Genomic DNA, 20,022 nt, shown 5'->3' on the forward strand with positions numbered 1-20,022 from the left:
AGATATATTGATATCGGTTGTCATATCATCTATGTTGTCTAGAGTTATCACATGATTTCAAGGTCTTAATTTCCTATTGTTTATCACTAAAGATCTAGGGCATGCTTGAAGAGTTGATCAACTTAATTTTTAAGGTAAATATTTGTATTTAGATAGCTCATTCTTCTAATATCATGTTCATTTTCTTTTGAAATTCTCCCTTAAGGGCTTCTCATAAAGTTTTTGAGAGTATTTCTTAAATTGTTGTTGACACACAATGAGAGGTTGTAAAGTCATCCATAGAAACTTTTAATTGATTTAAAAATGACCATTGACATCTAAGAAAGGTTGTGAACTTGTGAGAAGATTCCAATGGTGACTAATTGATAGTTAAGACAAGTTCACTTCCAAGTAAAAATTATTGATCAACTTTCCAAATGATTTTTTTGCAATGTTCAATTAACTATAATGTATTTATGAAACATAATTTCCTACAAGACATAAAAGATTTTTCTAAAAAATTGTAACAAAGTTTGTGAGATAACATCTCATGACAAATACTTATATAGCTTGAAATCTCATTACTAAAAATGTATCATGAGATCATAAACCTAAATTTATACTTATATGTAATAAATACTCATTATGCCTTGGGATCTCATTACTAAATGGATACCCATTAAAATGTATACCTATTTAGGAATAGGTACACATTCTGTAAAGGTATTACTTTCTTCGGTTGTAGCTATTTTGGCTCCAAATCTGAATGCATCTCGATGATATAGACATGTAATGCCATGATACCATGACACCCCCGTTCTGGGACCCACCGATGACGTGGAGGCATCTTCCCATTTTGGGACTGTCCAATGACGTGTGGCATGTTGTCCTTGCCATTTTGCACTTGACAGAAAAGCTTCCAAGCGGCTAGAATTTTTTTTGGTCGTTGTCACGGTTAGGGGCACGACTACACATGTTTAAAAAATCCCAAAACAAATTTGAAATTTTGGGAAAAATCAATAAAAAGGATCAATAACTCGTCAGTTTGATTTTTTTATCGAATTATTTCATACGAGAGCTGCGAGAGGAGAGAGGGCGAGAGAGAGCCAAAATGATTCGAGGAAATCTGGATTGGTCTGCTTGAATGTCCCTGGTTGAATAACATAGCAACAGAGTTGTGCATCAGACGTGGTATATGCCATTGCATGAATATTGTATATTTTTAAAATCATGTCACGGTATTTCAATTTGTGACATGTCTACAGTTTTGTGTGTGTCCATTGTATTGGAGCGTGTGCGGGAGGTGTGAAAATTGGATATAGGGTTTGTGGCAGCGAAGGTGAGGTGAAAGAAACATGCATAATGCGAGTGGTATGGGTTTATTGTTATCACTTACTAATATGTGTGTTTTTATGTGCAGGGAGGAAAGTTTTTAATCATTTTTGTACCATAGAGGTGGGTGGGAATTGTTAAGAGGACTAAGATTTGTGTGGAGGTTTTGACGGTAGTGGTATGTTGAAACCCTAACACATAACACAAAAAAAATTTATTTCATGTAACATTTACTATTTTGACTGTGAATTTTATTTATCATTTGCAGCATTCAAGTGGACATGTCAGGAAACCAAGGTTCATTGTTTGTGTGGTGGCTGGGTAGAGAAGAGTATAAAGGTATGTATATTTGCCTAATTATATGTGCTAGTTTTCCATAGTGAACAGAGTTGTGAAAGATGAAATGCTAATTCTCTTCATTTTTTGTATGTAAAAATTGGAATGGTTTGAAAGCATCCATTGTTTTCTTGGGCCAATGAAAAACAATTATGTTATTTTACTAGTTGAAAGGTTGAGTGATAGGGTCGAACATGTTAAGAGCTAGAAAATACATTAGGTTGCTTTTTTCCTTTAACTTTCCAATTGTTGCAATGCATCGCATTTTTTACTGTTTCATTTTTTGTGGTCAACCAATTATGCATATGTTTGTGTGTATATGTGTGTGTGTGTGTGTTTGTCATTCTCTCTCTCTCTCTCTATATATATATATAGCATGCACACACACACACACACACACACACACACACACACACACACACACACACACACACACACACACACACACACACACACACACACACACACATACATATATACATAACCAATCATATCTAGCACAACCAATTATGTTGCATAATTGGTTGGGGCCTGAATAGCTACAACCAATTATGTAGCTAAATTCAACACCCAGTGCAGCCTCCTATGGATTTTGGAATGGATGTACACTCTGATGCGCCTAATTTGAGTCCAAAACATGAAGGTTAAGTCAATAACACATATATTGAGCTTGATTTCACACAAAAAATGGAAACCTTTCGAGTTATGTGTTAGTATTTGTACTTACCTTTGCTCTTGGTGTCATTGCCGCCAAACCCTTGTCTAGCCCATGCTAATGCTACCAATCCCTTATTCGCCAAATCTGAAAAACATGAAGATTAAGTCAGTCATACGTGTGATCCATAAAAATAGAACCAAGTAGCTAAGACCTAATCCCACTCTCATGTACACATAGTGGAATATGAAATAGCCTAGGGAGATATCTCACTTTCACTACTTCTTGTAGGGAAGAGAGAGTCAAGGAATATATATTAGGGTTTCGATTCCTTTGTTACAAATGAGTAGATATGTGAAATATGATGCGACAATTGACTAAACTAAGAGATGAGAAATGAAGAACACTTAAACTGAAAATGCAAATTCTATATAAACTAGAACTGAGATACAAAAAGCAAGGCTGAAAAATGGACTCAGAGGTGCACCTGCTACTAAAAATTGATGCAGAATGAGTAGGACTAGGGCGTTGGGTGCCTTGGTCCCTGTGCAGACATAAAGTTGGATTTCTGGATCTGAGGTCCTAAGGGTCTGAAATGCAGATCTAACATAGAAAACTGCAAAACCCTGAGGACCAGGGCACCATGCCTTGGTCCTATCCTAGGGTGCCACACCTTTGTCTCTATGATCTAAAATCATATTCTAGCCCTAAGACTGTCTCTATGTCTTCTGTCGATCCCAAAATTTGTGCATTCGTCAAATTACTATACCTGCACCTGCAACATGAAAAATGGTTTCTAGGTGGCTATATAGGGTTTTTCCTTAGTCAAACTCCTTGTTTTGGTGATTTTCACCTCCACAAATAGCCGATAATATATTGAAAATATATGTGCAAGAATCTTGTGTGTATGCAAGATCCTAAATGAACAAGAAAGTAAATCTAGAGCCCCCACTATGCTAAATGTAAATGCTTCAAATCACAAGTGCAATAATGGATCTAAAGCATGCATGTAAATCTAAAAATGAATGTTATGAAACTAATACAAAGACATGAAAATAACATGAAACCATACCAAATCCAAAGGGAGAGGTACACACCAATCAGTTGTCGGTGATCTCCTATTATTCTTCAATTTCTTCAAAGCTCCTAATTGTTGTTGAAGATGATTAATGAAGGCTTGATGAATGCTTGATAAATATTGTTGTAGACTTTACATAACGTGCACTTTCACTTTACAAGAGGCTCCTTCAATTGCTAGATCTTAGATCCTTCAAATGATGAAAGGAAAGCTTTATGTAGGAGACCCTAACTTTGTTTTGAGTCATAGACTGACTTAGAAATAATATTTTTCACCAATCTCTTGGATTTGAATATTTAAATACCACCAAAACATGCTCCCAAAATTCAGGGAGAAAAAGTCGAGACCATGTTGGTACCAACATAGTCCGAACACACGGTCCGACCAACTTTTCATCAAATTTTTTGAGAAGCAAGATATTGTGATTTTAAATAAAATTCCAAGAGAACGTGGGAATTTGTGATGTTTAGATATGTGAAATCAAGCCTTTAAGGTTGAAATAAGACATAATTAGGGTATTTGATGAAATGATTAATTGGGAGAATAAAATAAAAAGGGGCACACTTAGGGTAAAGGGCCCAATTTTATGATGTGTAGAGGGATAAAAGAAGACTTTAGATTTAATTAAATTAATTAATTAAATTCTTAAAGGGAATTTTAAATGCAAGATGCAAACACACTAAGGCGGGTGCTAACCTAAGCATGCAATTATACCACCCAGTTAAGGGTGTATAATTTACAATGCTACATTTAGCACCCACTTTAGCAGTAATATGACACTACGTGCATATGAAAGATAAAGTATAGAAAAGTAAACATTTCATGAAAAAGGATATATCCATAAGGTGTCGGATGAAGCCCCCAATGGTATCTGCAGTACACTGTTAGGAACCATGCTCTACAAAACCACACTGTTAGATAAAATCACAAAATCACCTAAATTCTTACTAGGGAAGTGATGAAATTTGCAGGTGGCTATATTCCCCCCTATTTCGGCTTGCTAATTTAGTGAGGTGAAACATGGTATCATGTTTACCACAACAAATTATGAAAAAACGGTGATGACAAATGCTCACAATGAAGCTTAATACAATATCAAAGCGTATCCTAGAACATTTGGTAAGAAAGATAACTAAACCCAATTCCAACACAACCAAGGGTACGAGGATTGGAGCTCTCTAACACAAGATGAAAGATTAAGTGGAAAGAAATACAAAACTAGGATTTAGAAAAGAATTACCCTTTAACTTTTGAATAGGGGGAAGAGATCATTATCCAAAGACATCCACTTTTTAGAATAGAGGGAATCTTTGATAAAGATAACATATTTTAAAAGGAAGAGAAGAATACAAACAATCTCCAATATTTAGGAAAAGAGGATTCTTAGCGAAGGATTTCACACTTTCACTAAGGAGATATTGTTCATGGAAGATGTATCATTTCGAACGGATAATAGGTCCTAGATAAGGAAGACACATATTCTATGCAAGAGATGACATCAATGAAAAATACCACTCAATAAAGGAAAGGTGAATCTTTATAAAAAGAGAGAAGATTGAAATATCACCCTTTCCCCCCAAGCATAGAGGCAAGGACATCAAAGAGAGATCATTTATAAAAGAAACATTCTTCTAAAAGAAGGAAAGATCACGTTCACAACTTAGAAGGGTTCCTTATAAAAGATACCACTCAATGAAGAAAAGAATTGGATGCATGATTAAAGACTTCCCACACTAAAGAGAAGGTCCAATTAACGATATGTACTAAAGATCCTCATTAGGGATACTTGTTCCAATATGAGAGAGGGAGTTCCCAATAGGAATATACACATCTATAATCAATAATAAATCCTTGTAGAAGAAACTACTTCACAAAGGGGAAAGTTTCAACCTTAAGAAGGAGAGATGTTTGAAATCACTCCTGCCCCCCCCACACATAGAGACAAGAGATGGGATAAAAATGGGCTATTATGTTGCTTTCAAAGTATGTTTGCACGTGAAATTGTACTATCATGAATGATAATGAGCCCCCAATAAGTGAGATACCAATGTCACATAATGATGAGCAACATAATAGCCACTAATGTTATTTGAAGATATAACATATTGGATGAAGAATTTGAATATGGCATGTTAAATGCTCTACCATATGTGAGATTAAAAACATTTATAAGATGATAAAAAAGCCTTGATCAAGAGAGTAGTTTGTAGGAGAAGAATAGGCCACTAAGTCATGTTCCTCTTGCACACAAGAAGCCTTATGAGAGGGATAAGTATAACTCATTAGGGCCTTATTTATAGAAGAGAGGGTAGCAGAATGAATAGAGGCTAAGGCCTCATAAGTGGGATTGGAAATATCTTTGGGAGACTCATAAAGAGGCTTGTCAATCACCATAATTTCCTTATGAGGGGGATGAGTGCTAGGATATATAGAGGATGATCTAATTGAAGTGAATTTATCATCACTACTAAATATAGCATTCACATTGAGAGATGGTCTTTTAGATGATTTAGTGGGCTTTGAAGTATTATATCCAAGGCCAAATGAAACTTCATGCATGTTATTTTCTAAAGGAAATTTAATCCCTTATTCATTTGCGCCACAATTGTTTTTATTGTATCCACTCTTAGCTAAAATATGAAAACTAGGACCATAAAGGGATGCCAAATCGTAAAGAGATGGTGGGGCCTCATAGGTCTAAATTCCATAGTTAGATGAATAAGAAGAATATTGTGAATAATTTCTTGAATTAAAAGCAGGCACAAAATTGTTACTTAATTGTTTAGACAAAGTGGATTGATTTTTTAGGTTCATCCTTATCTTTCTCCTTATCAATATTATATCCTTTCAAAGAGACCCTATATTCTGCCACAAAAGTAGGGTTAAAGTCTAGAGATACCCAATCATCATCTGAGAGTACCCCTTCGAAAGAAAATATATCTTTGGGAGAAGATTCAGATTGAGTAGAATCCTTTTCAGGAGTCTTCGAATCATTGGAGATAATAGGGGTACTCAAGGAAATAGGAATACTTGAAGATTTAGGAGCATTTGAAGAAGGATTAGAAGTATTTGAACAAGAAGATGAGGTTTGCAATGAGACTTGTAAATTGGTATCAACGTACAAAGTATACATCTTATTATTGTAGATGAACTTAAGCTGCCTATGCAAAGTAGAAGGGACGACCTGTATACAATGAAGCCAAGGTCATCCTAATAGAATATTGTAGGTGATCATTTCGAGCATGAAATGAATAGGTGTGCGTAAAATAATAGGTCCTACCTTGACAGGTAAGGTTATAATACCTAACAAAGACCTAGCAACATTATCAAAGCCACAAATAGTAAGGGATTCTGGTTTAATAAGATATGTGTCCACCTTAATCTTATGTAATAGATCAATTCTACAAACATTATGGCCAGAGCCATTGTCAACAAGGGTTCATCTTATAACATTACCATTGATAACGACAACAATCATATTGATGTTGAATCTCATGGGAGGACAACTCATCTTGGGTGAACACAATTTGAGCTTTGGGTGTGTTTATAGGATCAATCAAAGAAGCCATATTATTAGGTGTCACTGCAGGTGGAACATCTAAGTTCCTTAAAGAATCTTGTAGAATTCCATGATATATGGGTGAAGTTTGAATCAAATCCCAAAGAGATATCTTGGCAGGAGTAACTTTAAGTTGTTCAATAAGGTCATACTCTTTACCAAGAGTTTGTGATATACGAGGTGCTGGTGGGGGAATAGGTTGAGAAGTAGGAAGTGAAGAAGGAATACCCAAAGGAGGACTAGGTTGCCTATTATTCTATGTATTATATGTGTGATCAACCACATTATAATTCTCTCAGGTTATTTTTTTAACATACTCATAAGGACCCTTAGTGGGATATCCTCCTTGCACAGTAATAATGGGTTTGTTCAGAGTGCAAAAGGAATCATTACTATAACTACCTTGAACCACAAAGAGAGGTGTGTTTAGATTTGGAGAAGGAATAACACCTTGAACTCTGAAGAGGGGTTTATTAGGTGTTTCATAACCATTCACATGCACCATGTTGATTGAAGAAGGTTTGGGATCATGTAAAGAGGATCTAGTAGAGATAAAATCATGAGATGGTTCATAAATAGACTTATCATCCTTAAATATTTCTTCATGAATAGGTTTTTATTTGCATTGGATGAAAGGGAGATACTCGTAGAAGGGAGTATTAAAGATATCAAGCCTTTGTGACCTAAGATCCCTCTCTTGTCCCAAAGTATCCTTACAAGGGGTGTACATTTTAGGAGAAGGATCAACAACGTTTATATGGTGGGAATTATTGAAAGAAGAGTTGATGGTCTCTTCTTGCACCAAAATCTTATCATGGTTAGGATCAATTTTGGGAGGGGGGATACCATTATCTATTAATGCTTCATCAAAATAATGTGTAATGTGACTAAGAAAGGTAGCTATAATTTCCTCGTCTTCCAAAGGATCCACATGGGAGAGGTGCACTCTAGGAGAATGATTACTTTTCAAAGGTCCATCCTTGAGAGGGAGATCTTTGAAATAAATATTAAATAAATATTAACAATATCTTCTTGAACTAGAGTATCCTCATGAGTAGAGACAAGTTGGGGAGAGGGAGATGCTTCATCTGTAGAGGAAAAATGATTGAAATCAATAGAAGGTGAGGTGTTATTAAGGTAATTGTCAATCATATCACCCTCTTTTATCATAATTTCATCCTCTTTGGCCAAGGTACTCTCATCAGGGAGAAACAAATTAAGAGAATAATCAACATCATCATCCAATGGTTCATCCCAAATAGTGAGATCATGAGGAGGAATATTAAAAATATCTTCTTGCATAACGATGTCCTCGTGGGTAGGGTCCATTTTGGGATAGGGAATAACACTATTTATTAATGCTTCATCTTTAAGAGGGAGGGCATTAATAAAGGTGTTATTGAAATCATCCTCTTGCCTCAAAATGTCCTCAATAGGATCATTAGGAAGGGGATGAAGTGTTATAACAAGGTCTAAGAAACTATCATGATGCGAGGACAAGTCGGTTGAAGGCCAACGTAGGTAAAGTGGGATTAAAAATTGGCATGAAAATATTTGAAAATGTCCTTTTTTTTTAACAAAATTTAATGAGAGAAACAATGCAAGAAAAGAAAGTAAACTAAATGTCTAAGATATGAAGCAATGATGTGATACACTAAATGCAAGCATAAAAGTGCATGAACGAAATGAACACACAATGCATACAACAATATTTTGGGGGTTTTTTATGTTTTTGATAGAAATGAAATATGAAATAACAAGATCTAATCAAAAAATGCAGATCTAAGAAGATTGGATTTCATGTAGGGTTCACCAAAGGGTGATGCATAAAAATGGAACCAAGCAGTTAAGACCTAATCTCACTCTCATGTACACATAGTGGAATACGAAAAACCCTAGGGAGATATCTCGCTTTGACTACTTCTTGCAAGGAAGAGATAGTCAAGGAATATCTCTCAGGGTTTCTATTCCTTTGCTATAAATGAGGAGTAGATATGTGAAATATGATGTGACAATCAACTAAACTAAGAGATGAGAAACAAAGCACACTTAAACTAAAAATGTAGATTCTGTGTAAGCTAAAACTGAGATACAAAAAGAAGGGCTGAAAAATGGACTTAGAGGTGCACCTGCTGCTGAAAATTGATGCAGAATGAGCAAGACTAGGGTATTGGGTGCCTTTGCCCTGTGCAGACATAAAGCTGGATTTCTAGATCTGAGGTCCTGAGGGTCTAAAATAAAGATCTAAAACAAAAAACTACAAAACCTTGAGGACCAGGGCGCCATGCTCTAGTCCTATCATAGGGTTCCATGCCCCTATCTCTGTTATCAAAGATAATATTTTGGCCCTAAGACTATCTCTATGTCTTCCATCAATCCCAAAATTCATGCATTCACCGGATTACTGTACTCGCATCTACAACTTGAAAAATGGTGTCTAGGTGGCTGTATAAGGTTTTACCTTAGTCAAACCCCTTGTTTTGGTGATTACCACCTCCACAAATAGCCGATAATGTATTGAAAATGTGTGTGCAAGATTATTGTGTGTATGCAAGATCCTAAATGAACAAGAAAGTAATCTAGAGTTCCCCCTACGCTTTGGAGAGTAAACCCTAAATGTGTGTAAATGTAAATGTAAATGCTTCAAATCACAAGTGCAATAATGGATCTAAATCATGAATGTAAATCTGAAAATGAATGTTATGAAGCTAATACAAAGACATGAAAATAACATGAAACCATACCAAACCCAAAGGGAGAGGTACAGGCCAATCAGTTGTCGGTGATCTCCTATTATTCTTCAATTTCTTCAAAGCTCCTAATTGTTGTTGAAGATGATTGATGAAGGCTTGATGAATGTTTGATAAATTTTGTTGTAGACTTCACATAACTTGCACTTTCACTTCACAAGAGGCTCCTTCAATTGCTAGATCTTAGATCCTTCAAATGAGGAAAGGAAAGCTTTATGTAAGAGACCCTAATTTTGTTTTGAGTCATATGCCGACTTAGAAATAATATTTTTCACCAATGTCTTGGAGTTGAATATTAAAATACTGCCAAAACATGCTCCCAAAATTCGGGGAGAAAAAGTTGGGACCATGTTGGTACCAACATGGTCCAAACACACGCTCTAACCAACTTTTCGCTAAATTTCCGGGGAAGCAATATATTGTGATTTTAAACTAAATTCCAAGAGTATGTGGGAATTTGTGATGTTTAGATATGCAAAATCGGGCCTTGAAGGTCAAAATAAGATTTAATCAAGGTATATGATGAAATGATTAATTGGGAGAATAAAATAAAAAGGGGAACACCTAGGGTAAAGGGCCCAATTTTATGATGTGTAGAGGGATAAAAGAAGACTTTATATTTAATTAAATTGATTACTTAAATGCTTAAAGGGAATTTTAAATGCAAGATGCAAACACACTAAGGCGAGTGTTAACCTAAGCGTGGAATTGTACCACCCAATTAAGGGTGTACAATTTGCGATGCTACAATATGTATACTGATTGCCTAGAGCCTTGATAGCTACAACCATTTATTTGGCTAAAATCTGGGTTTGGTCAACATCCAATGGATTTTGGAGTGGATGTACCCCTCCCATATAGTAGTCAGCCAATTATGCATATGTTTGTGTGTATATGTGTGTGTGTGTTTGTCATTCTCTCTTTACATATATATATATATATCATGTGTGCACGCACACACACACAAAAAAAAAAAAAAAAACATACATACATACATATATACACATAAATGTGAAAATATTCAGGTCTCTTGCCCACATATGCAACACAATCTATCATCCCTAGAGGCAAGTAACTCTCTTAACATAGGTTGGAAGGAGATTCTCTTAACATAATTAAATACCTTAAGGTAGAAATTGAGCCTTCATGGACTATAGAAAATATTATTTTTAGAGCTAGAGAAATAATTGCTAGCTTTAAATTTATTATTATAGAGCATGCCTATAGAGAAAAAAATGGGGTTGCGAATGGGTTAGCAAAACTAGGCATTATGTCTGAAGCCCAATGTATATGGAATGGGGAAGTTAACATGGATTTTAATATTAAAGATCTTATTAGAAAGGGCAGATTTATGGGGAAAGAGGGATCACACAATTAATCATGAATGTTGTAATGAGTAAAATTCAAATGTTTAGAAAGGTAATGATGACACGTCAGAACAGTAGAGTCCTAATCAAAAATATTAATCTACTGCACACTTTGTGGGTATGCATTTTCAAAATTTTGAATTTCATTGGGAAGAAAGCTTTGAAGTTGCAGAAGAGAAGAAACTGTAAATCGAATTCTACAATGGGGGGGATCTAAGAAGAGAGGAACCTGATAATATTTCGACATGGAAGGAGATTCCTAAGGTTTGGGCTAAGCTGGAGAAAGGATTCATGACGAATTTCATGGAAAGGATGGTCGACTATGATAAAGGCAGAGTTAACCTAGCAGTCACCAAAGTCATTGAAAATTGGATTAATAGATTCTTCAAAATTCATGGTGTTAGGTTTAAGTTAGATGCGGATCTCATTGTGATGGTTACAGGTATGCCCCACTCTGGTCTTAACTTCTTTAGAGACCTGAAAGTGTCTAATAACGTTGTTAAACTTTTTCCGCAAAAAGAGAAGGAGAGAGCAAAAATTGGAAAAGCTATGGGGAGGTTTTATGATGCTTCCAATATTAAGAAAATATGGGGTTGTGTGCTCAATGCAATCATGGAATATATTACTGTGGAGGGTCATTTTACTAGGGTCCACACATACCATTTTGTGCTTTTAAATCATTTTAGACATGAGAAGGGGATATCTCTACCTTATTACCTCTTTAGGTCTTTGTCGCGGTCTCTGAATAAACATAGCAAGAACCCTACCTCGCCTGTGATTCATAGCGGCCTTATTTTGCTCATTTATGAGCATTGCAAGATCCTAGCTATCCAGGAAAACAAGAGATTGTCAGCATTTCCGAGGAAACGTAAGAGGAAGATGGAGGAAGGCGGGCCTAGCAAGGAAGAGGGTACACAGAGCAAAAAAGGTAAAAAAGCTACTTTGGAGAAAATTCAAGAGGATAAGGGTAATCAGAAGAACACGGAGATTGAATCTGAGGACATTGGTAAAGATGGAAGTGAGATGGAGACTGATGAGTCTGAAGGAGAGGAGAGCTGGAAGGAAGAGGAAGTGGGAGAAGAGGAAGGAGGAGCTAAGGAAGTTTCTAATCAAAATAGTCTGACCCACAGTATGAGCATAAGAATTGTTAACAGTCAGCCACTGGAAGAGCAGGACAAGGTTAATGAGGAAAAGGAAATGGAAATTGAGCAGGAAAAGGACAAGGAAACTAAGAAGGAGAAGGACAGGGATAATTCGAGCAGGTGTCATGATAAAGATGGAGAGGGGATTATTCTAGACAAACTCAAAAACCAGTCTGAGGCTCGCATGGGTTTTGACAAGTGGGTTTATGAAGGAATCAAGAAGATGGAAAAAACTGAGAAACAGAAGGAAGAAAAAGGGAAGAAAGCAAAAATAAACTAGGAACAATGGAAAAAAGGAATGGAGGAAAAATTGGAGAAGTTGGAAGCTCAGATTGGTAATCTTGAGGAAGGAAAAACAACTATGAAAAACTTTCTGATGATGATTCTGGATATCCTTACCTCTGTTACTAAGAATTTAGAGGATATTTCCAAATTCCTTGATGGTTCCAGTACCGCCAAACCTGTAGTGGATCTTGATATTGATGAGGATGCTATTGAGACAAAAATAGTGGAAAGTGCTCTTGGTGGTGCGGCGAAAAGAACAAGGGCAAGCATGAAAAAATTTGTGGCGGCCTATTCCAAGGATATCCCTAAGCTTAGGGATAATATCAAAGATTTGCAAAGGATTAGCAGAAATTTGGCTAATGCCCTAAAAAACATGAAGTAATTTTTTTTATGTCACGTTTATGTTTTAGTTGGACTTGGCTGGTTTTGTTGGGATTTTTTGCTGATTTATGCCCATGACTGTGCTGGTTTTTTGGCAGTTTGTCTTTTCTTGTTGCTTAATGCTTTTATCTCTTAAGGATATTTTGTAAAGGGTTTCGAGATCCCTTCAAAACCTACTTTTCCCATAATCAAAAACTCTCATCTTAACAACCTACTTAGTAAACCATAAAGCTTGAGACAAAAATGAAACAACCTACTTAGTAGCCTTGTCTGTGTGGATGCACCCTTGTCTTGTTGCCCTTGCTACTGATATACATGTTGCCTACCATTATCTTTATATCATTGTGGTGCATTTTATGAACCATTGTTGATTTCTTTTATTTTCTTTGTGTTATGGAAATTCATGTGACCCAACATGAATCAAAATTCAATAGGAATTATCCTTTATGGCAACCACCTCATTGAGGCATTGTAAAATATTCAAGCCTCATGAAAACCTATGCAACACAATGCCTCCTCCCTACACACAAGTAACTCTAGGCTTAACAACTTAATTAGTAAACCCTAAAGCATGAGACAAATATGAAATATTTTCATATATTTTCATGAATTGTCCCGCACTAAGCTATTCTGGCTACAAAATGTTGGTGTTGTATGATCGACATGCATCCATGTACATGTTGGATACATGCTTTCCCATGCCCAATTAATGGGATAGTGTGGAGGTTCAGATCAAGCTACACTGACGTGGATATGTCAGACCCATGTGCACTAACATGGAGATGTCAGAGGTTGGGGGTTGACCGCATGTTGGATGGTGTGGGACCGCAGCTAAATTGGCTCCAAAAAGGGGTTATAAAACTCATATTATTGATTTTTATGAAAATCACAAATCATTGATTGTGATGAGAAGAATAAGTTGTGGCTTATTTTTTCGAAAAAGTCAATTACACGAGTTTGATAACCCCTTTTTGGAGCCATTTTAGTCACGTCTAGATGTGGCTAATTTGACTCCATGATGTCTGACTAACTTTGTGTGGTACATAAATAGCTGCATCTCCTACTTTTTTTGACTTTTTGTAGAACACGAAGTTAGTTTGCCATTTTGGAGCTATATTAGGTGCATCCCACATATATTTGCAAAAAGAAAAGACAAGGGCTTTGAGTGCAGTTATGTTGATAAGAAAGAATCAAATATTTCATTTCTTGTGTCATGCTTTAGGGTTCACAAGCTGCTATCATGAGTGTTATTCATGTGTATGTACTTGGGTTGTAGAGGAGGGCTAGAGTAGGGTTTGGTGGCAGTGGTGTGGGTTGGACTGGGGTTTGACGGTTGTATTCTAGCTCCAAAATGTGGTTGTCATACCAACAACATGCATTGACATACATGCGGATAGGATGCAAATATATGCCCGTCTGAGACAACTTGTCGCCAACTTGTGAATAGGTTTGGAACCACGTGAATTGACATGGAGTTGCTGGATTCATGTGTGGGGACACACACAGACTTATGTGGACATGTCGATGGCTAGGGGCTAATGGTGTGGTGAGCAGTGCTATTAAGTGTGTAAAAAATATACATGAAAACAAGAAATTACGTCTGTGGCAGACTGTAGAGGCGGTTAGAAAGGTAGGAAAGATATTTCTGCATAACACGTATGTCGCATAGGTCAACAACATTAATGATAAGACTTGATGGGCAAGGAAGTAAAGTTATTCTAAACTCATGTTAGGATGGCAAAGAAGTTCATCTCTTTGTGTGTCCATCTTCCAGTGAGTTCTTTCGACCTACACTTCTTTGTGTTCATAAACAACAAGAGAATAGATCATGGTAGAGCTAGGAACAAATAGCTGCATCTCCTTGATTTTTTTGACTTTTAATGGGAGATGAAGTTAGTCTTCTATTTTGGAGTCAGATTAGGCACGTCAAATATTTGCAGCAGTGACATGGGCTGGAGAAGGGTAAGTGTAAATCCTAATGCTTCAAAAATGATAATAAAAAAAGTTGTTGTATACTATTTGTATAACATGAATAAAAATAAAGGAAAATGCTTGTATAAAATGTATCTATGGATATTTATAAATATTTTTATATATGTATATGTGTGTGGATATCTATATATATGTATATACATATATGTATTTGGATATATATACACACACACACACTTAATATATATATATATATATATATATAGAATGTGACATGTGTGCTTATTTTTTCTCTATAGCAAGGCTCCATTTATAGAAGACATGTCAATGGCAGGTTGCACTATTTTTGTCCATTTGATGAATGTTCCTATTGAGGAGTCTATAAATTTTGGGATCTGGTGAAGTTGAATGTGCATAGATTGGCAATGCACAAGCCTCCATGATTGCAAGGGAAAAAGATTGGTTGTATTGCACGTGGGAAAGAAAAATGCAAGATGGCCTGCATACAGACAGTTACAATTTTGTTATGTTTGTGTTTTGTTCTTTTGGTTGTATTCATTCTTCATAGACTGGTAACATTTCTCTTTTCACGGCAAACTTATTAGGACACATCAGAATTGAATTGTGTTTTAAGTGCTAACTTATACCAAATACATTAGAAAACATCCGCAAATTTGAAAATTTAACAGAAAAGGAAACACACATAATTATCACAAAAGATCTACAACTCTGAATTTCCTGCACAATGTCAAACTCCTAGAAACCCCACCTTAGCATATTCAGCTATGCCACCAAAGAAATTTTAAAAAGTAAATAGCCACTATAAAAATAAATTTCACAACTCCTCCAGACTTCCACCTACTTTTTTGTGTTCCAAAACTTCTACTTTAAGTGGAACACTAAACTATTGCATGCAATATCTTTGTTTATTTCCACTTTCTACTGGATGTGTGTCATAATTTTAGGAGTGCTAGTCTGTAACTCTATGAATGCCTATAGTTATAGACTATGAATCCTAAAATGTTTAGAACACACAACACCAAGGTGGAAGTCTGTAGGAGTTGTGTAGTTTATATTTATAGTGGTTGTTTTCTTTTTAAAGTTTCTTTGGTGGCACAGCTAAATTTGCTAAGGTGGGGTTTCTAGGAGCTTGACATTGTGTAGCAAATTTAGAGTGGTAGAAATTTTGATCGGCTGATTGCAAATTTTAATAAGATAGTTTATCTTTTGTTGACTTTGTGCGAAGGGTTCCCTCGATATCTTGGGATAGCTTCCATGATTGTAGGGGCAAAGGACTGGTTGTTTTGTAAGAGGGAAATAAAAAATGCAAGTTGGTTGTTCAACCCAACAATAAGAATAATAACTCTAATTGAAGTCTCAATCCGAAGTTTGGACATTCATTTGGTAAAGTCACTATTTCCATAGTTAGTGTTCATTTGATTGTCAACCTAGGGATGTAGTACTTGAAATGGGTCTGCACTATATATGCACTAAGTCCCTGCAATAGCTATTATGCATTACTGCAGCAACTAACATTATGCGGAAAAAGGTAAACAAGAATGGAAACTATGAAAAGGCTACATGAAGACTTCTGAATAAACTCATAAAAACAATACTGGACAAATTCAATGCTGATAAACAGAAGTTACTATTACTCTGTTCTGACTTGGCTGTAGGAACAGTCAGTGGATCTGTTTCCAGTGGCTACAGGAACAGTCAACACAAGAACTTCTACCACTGCTAAGGAAAGAAAACTAATTTTAACGAATGCACAGGATCACTCACCAAGTGGGCCCCCTTGGATGAGTGATATGAGGCTTCCCGAAAACAAATCTTAACATATCAGAATAACATAACTTTATTCATTGCTTTCTGAAAGTGATTACATAGTTTTTTAATATGAAAAGAAACTCAAGAATGTTTATCAAAAATCCTCTGCTCTATTCTTCTCTCTTCTATCTAACTAACTTTTAGAAGAAGAAGAGCTCTTTATTAAAAAGAAATTAACTACAAAGGACCACACAAATCACACCCAGAAGAAGAGGTGGATGATAGATCGATAAAGAAGATAACTGGAGCTATGCTGCAAGAAACATGGATCTAAACCGAACCACAGTCTTTGCATGTCGTGGTGCTATTTGCAAATTCAATGCCCACTGAAGTTAGACATTGGTAGTGTTGCTTGAATGCTCCGCTTATGCTGTTCCTTATGCTTTCTCATCTCTTCTACGGTTTGATATTTAGTTATCTCTTATGTATCGTTCCCTTCATCAGGCGCGATAGGCGAATATCCACCGTGACATCATTTATTACCTGCACTACAACAGAAATAACATACAAGGACATACATATGCATTTTATTTAATTAACACATCTATTAATTCACATATGATATTGCCCTAAATAATTCGCATGGCAACATGAATAAATCACATGGCTACAGGAATAAATGGCGTGGCTACAGGAATAGATTGGCAAAGATAAAGCATGATTTAATAAGTTTAAGCTTAACATATGGAATACATATAGTCAACTTCCAATACATCACTACTACTATGCAAACCAAAAGATAACAAAAACTCAAGAGTTATGAGGATAAAAATATGACAAAGTCTCAACTCATCATGCCCCCCAACTTTAAGAGTTTGTTGATCCTACAGCGAAAGGAAAATTTCTAAATCTTGCACTAACTCTTACATCACCAATGGTTCCTTGACCTGTTCCTCTTGAAGCCAAATTCCAATAAAATCCCTTCATTTTTTCCAGCCTGGACCATCTGGCTGATTCTTCTATGACTACATCATAGGGTTGATCCATAGGCTAGCATCCCAATAGTGGCCACATGAGAATAGGAGGCTGAAAGATCAGTGGTAGCCAGCTGTTGGTTTTCTCTCTGCCTAGTTGTATATATCTGGGGGCCCTTTTTATAACTGCTTGAAAATTTCATAGTGAATAAGGTTCCCCTAGCTGTAATTGATCTGGTAAGTTATTCCAGCGTTGAGTTAACCCATCTATTGCAGCTGCTCTATCAGTCTAAACTAGATGCTCATATGCTTGATAGATTTCTTCTCTCATTGGAAGCACTAGTTTTCTAACATCATCCCTTACCAGTAATTTCTGCCATTCATAATAAATAACTCTTGGTTCTTTTGATTCTCTCCTTAATGGCAATGGATAGTCAAACTCTAAATATTTATATGCTCTAGCTTGTGTCCCCATGCTGATCTCATTCTGGATCCATGACATTAAAGCTTTGATATGGATATCCCCAATATATAATAAAGGGTTCCACTCATTGTCTGAGGGTACAACATAGTTATGTAAATAAAATTCACATAGCAAATTCGTCACAGCTGGTGGAGAGGTCTGGTAAGCATAAAACAATTCTTTAGGGGTCTCTAAAGAGGGGCTAAGGTCCCTAACAATGCAGTTCAATTTGAAATTTAAATACCGCTCCTTCAAATGCACAGAATAAACCCTTGGAGGTGCCCTACATTGCATCAATTTGGGGACCATACTAGCAATTGTTTCAACCTTAGCCTCTTATTCCTCAATTTTGTTATCCCTCTTTTCTATTTCTTTTTGTTGTTTATCAATAATCCCTTGCAACCTAGCCCTCTCTATTTCCCATTGTCTATAAAATGTTAAAGCAATGGATAAACTGCTTAGGGATGAAGGAGGTCTAATAAGTGTTACCTTAGGTCGTGGGATTTCTTCAATAAATTCCTCAATTTGTACTAGCATCTCTCTAACATTTTCCTCAAACTGATGTGAAGTGTCTCCAACAGTCTCTTCAAACTACTCTGGATTTTCTTCAATAATTTCTTCAGGCTGCTGTGAAATTTCTTCATTAACCTCCTCAAGCTGTTGTGCCACAAAAGCAAGATTTGACAATCTATCCTCATCAACTTCTACCTGGATTTTAGCATCCTCAAGGCTTCCTTCTTCTTGTATTTCAATATCCGCGGGGCTTCCTTCTTCTAATGTTTCCACTGCAATAACCTCTTTTGGATCACCTGCTGGATGAGCCTTATGGGTCCTACTTCGTGTTCTTCTCACATAAACTTTTGGAGTGGCTACAAGAATGGTTTCGGTTGCTGTAGGAGTTTTTCTTTTTGTCCTACGTCTCTTGGTTGTAGGAGAAATTTGAGTTTCCTGCAGCTGGACTATGGGTTCTTCATATGTTTCATTCCTTTCCAACTCCTTCCCTTTTCTCCTAGAAATTGGTGACTCTCTTTGAAGAGAGGTAGAGGGTTGTTCCATATTTGCTTCACCAATCTCTTCTTTCATATTAACCGTTGCTCCTTCAGTAACAAGCAAATCATCCTCTGCAACAACTACGGGAGAAGAGGGTTATACAATATTTCCTTCTTTAACCGATGGATTCTCTACAACAAGAGCATCTTCAACAGGGGCATCTTCAACCCTAAACTGCAGTATATCCTCAAATACTCCCCATTCTATCTATGAAACATTTCTAAGGGAACATTCTACAAGTAGTTTAACCAATCCATGATGGCTAACAGAACGATTTCCATTTTTTTGTGTCTCCTTAGCACTTGTAGAAATGAGGTGGTATAGAAAATTAGGGACATTCACCCTCCGGCCATGTCGTAAATGACTAAGTAATTTAAAATGTGGTGAATGTAGATTTGAATATCTCCCTTCACAAGTAATGTATTTCATGACATACAAAGCTACCTGAGGCCACTCTACTGGTAGGGAAACCCTTTTAGTTCCTTGCTTATCCACCATTAGAGGTCCATCCGTGGGAATTGTGAACTTTTCTCTGACGCTCCTTGCATCTTTTGATTTCATAAATAGTTCCCCTTCCTGCAGCAACCCTATTACTTCTGCTATTCACTACTCCATAGCAATAACCCTTAAACCTTTAACCGTAGCTTCTCCTTCATTAAAGGAATGCATAAATTCTGCAGCTATTTCTTCATTAAAGTCTCTAATTTTCAAAAAGTAATCCAGCCAGCCATGGTGTCTAAAATGATGCTCACAAAGAGCATCTTGCAACAACACCTCATGAACTATTGGCTCATGGTGGATTAGATCACCACCCATCTCTTACTTTGCTAGTATAGAACACTCTGCAGCTAAGAAACATAGGACCAAAATATTCGACAAACTTACTAATTTTAAAATTCCATACATATCTCAATTTCGGTGGCAGAATTTATTATTTCCTTGCGTGAAATCATAACTTGTTAAACAATG

Source organism: Cryptomeria japonica, chromosome 9, assembly GCF_030272615.1.
Source record: "Cryptomeria japonica chromosome 9, Sugi_1.0, whole genome shotgun sequence".
Taxonomy (NCBI): domain Eukaryota; kingdom Viridiplantae; phylum Streptophyta; class Pinopsida; order Cupressales; family Cupressaceae; genus Cryptomeria; species Cryptomeria japonica.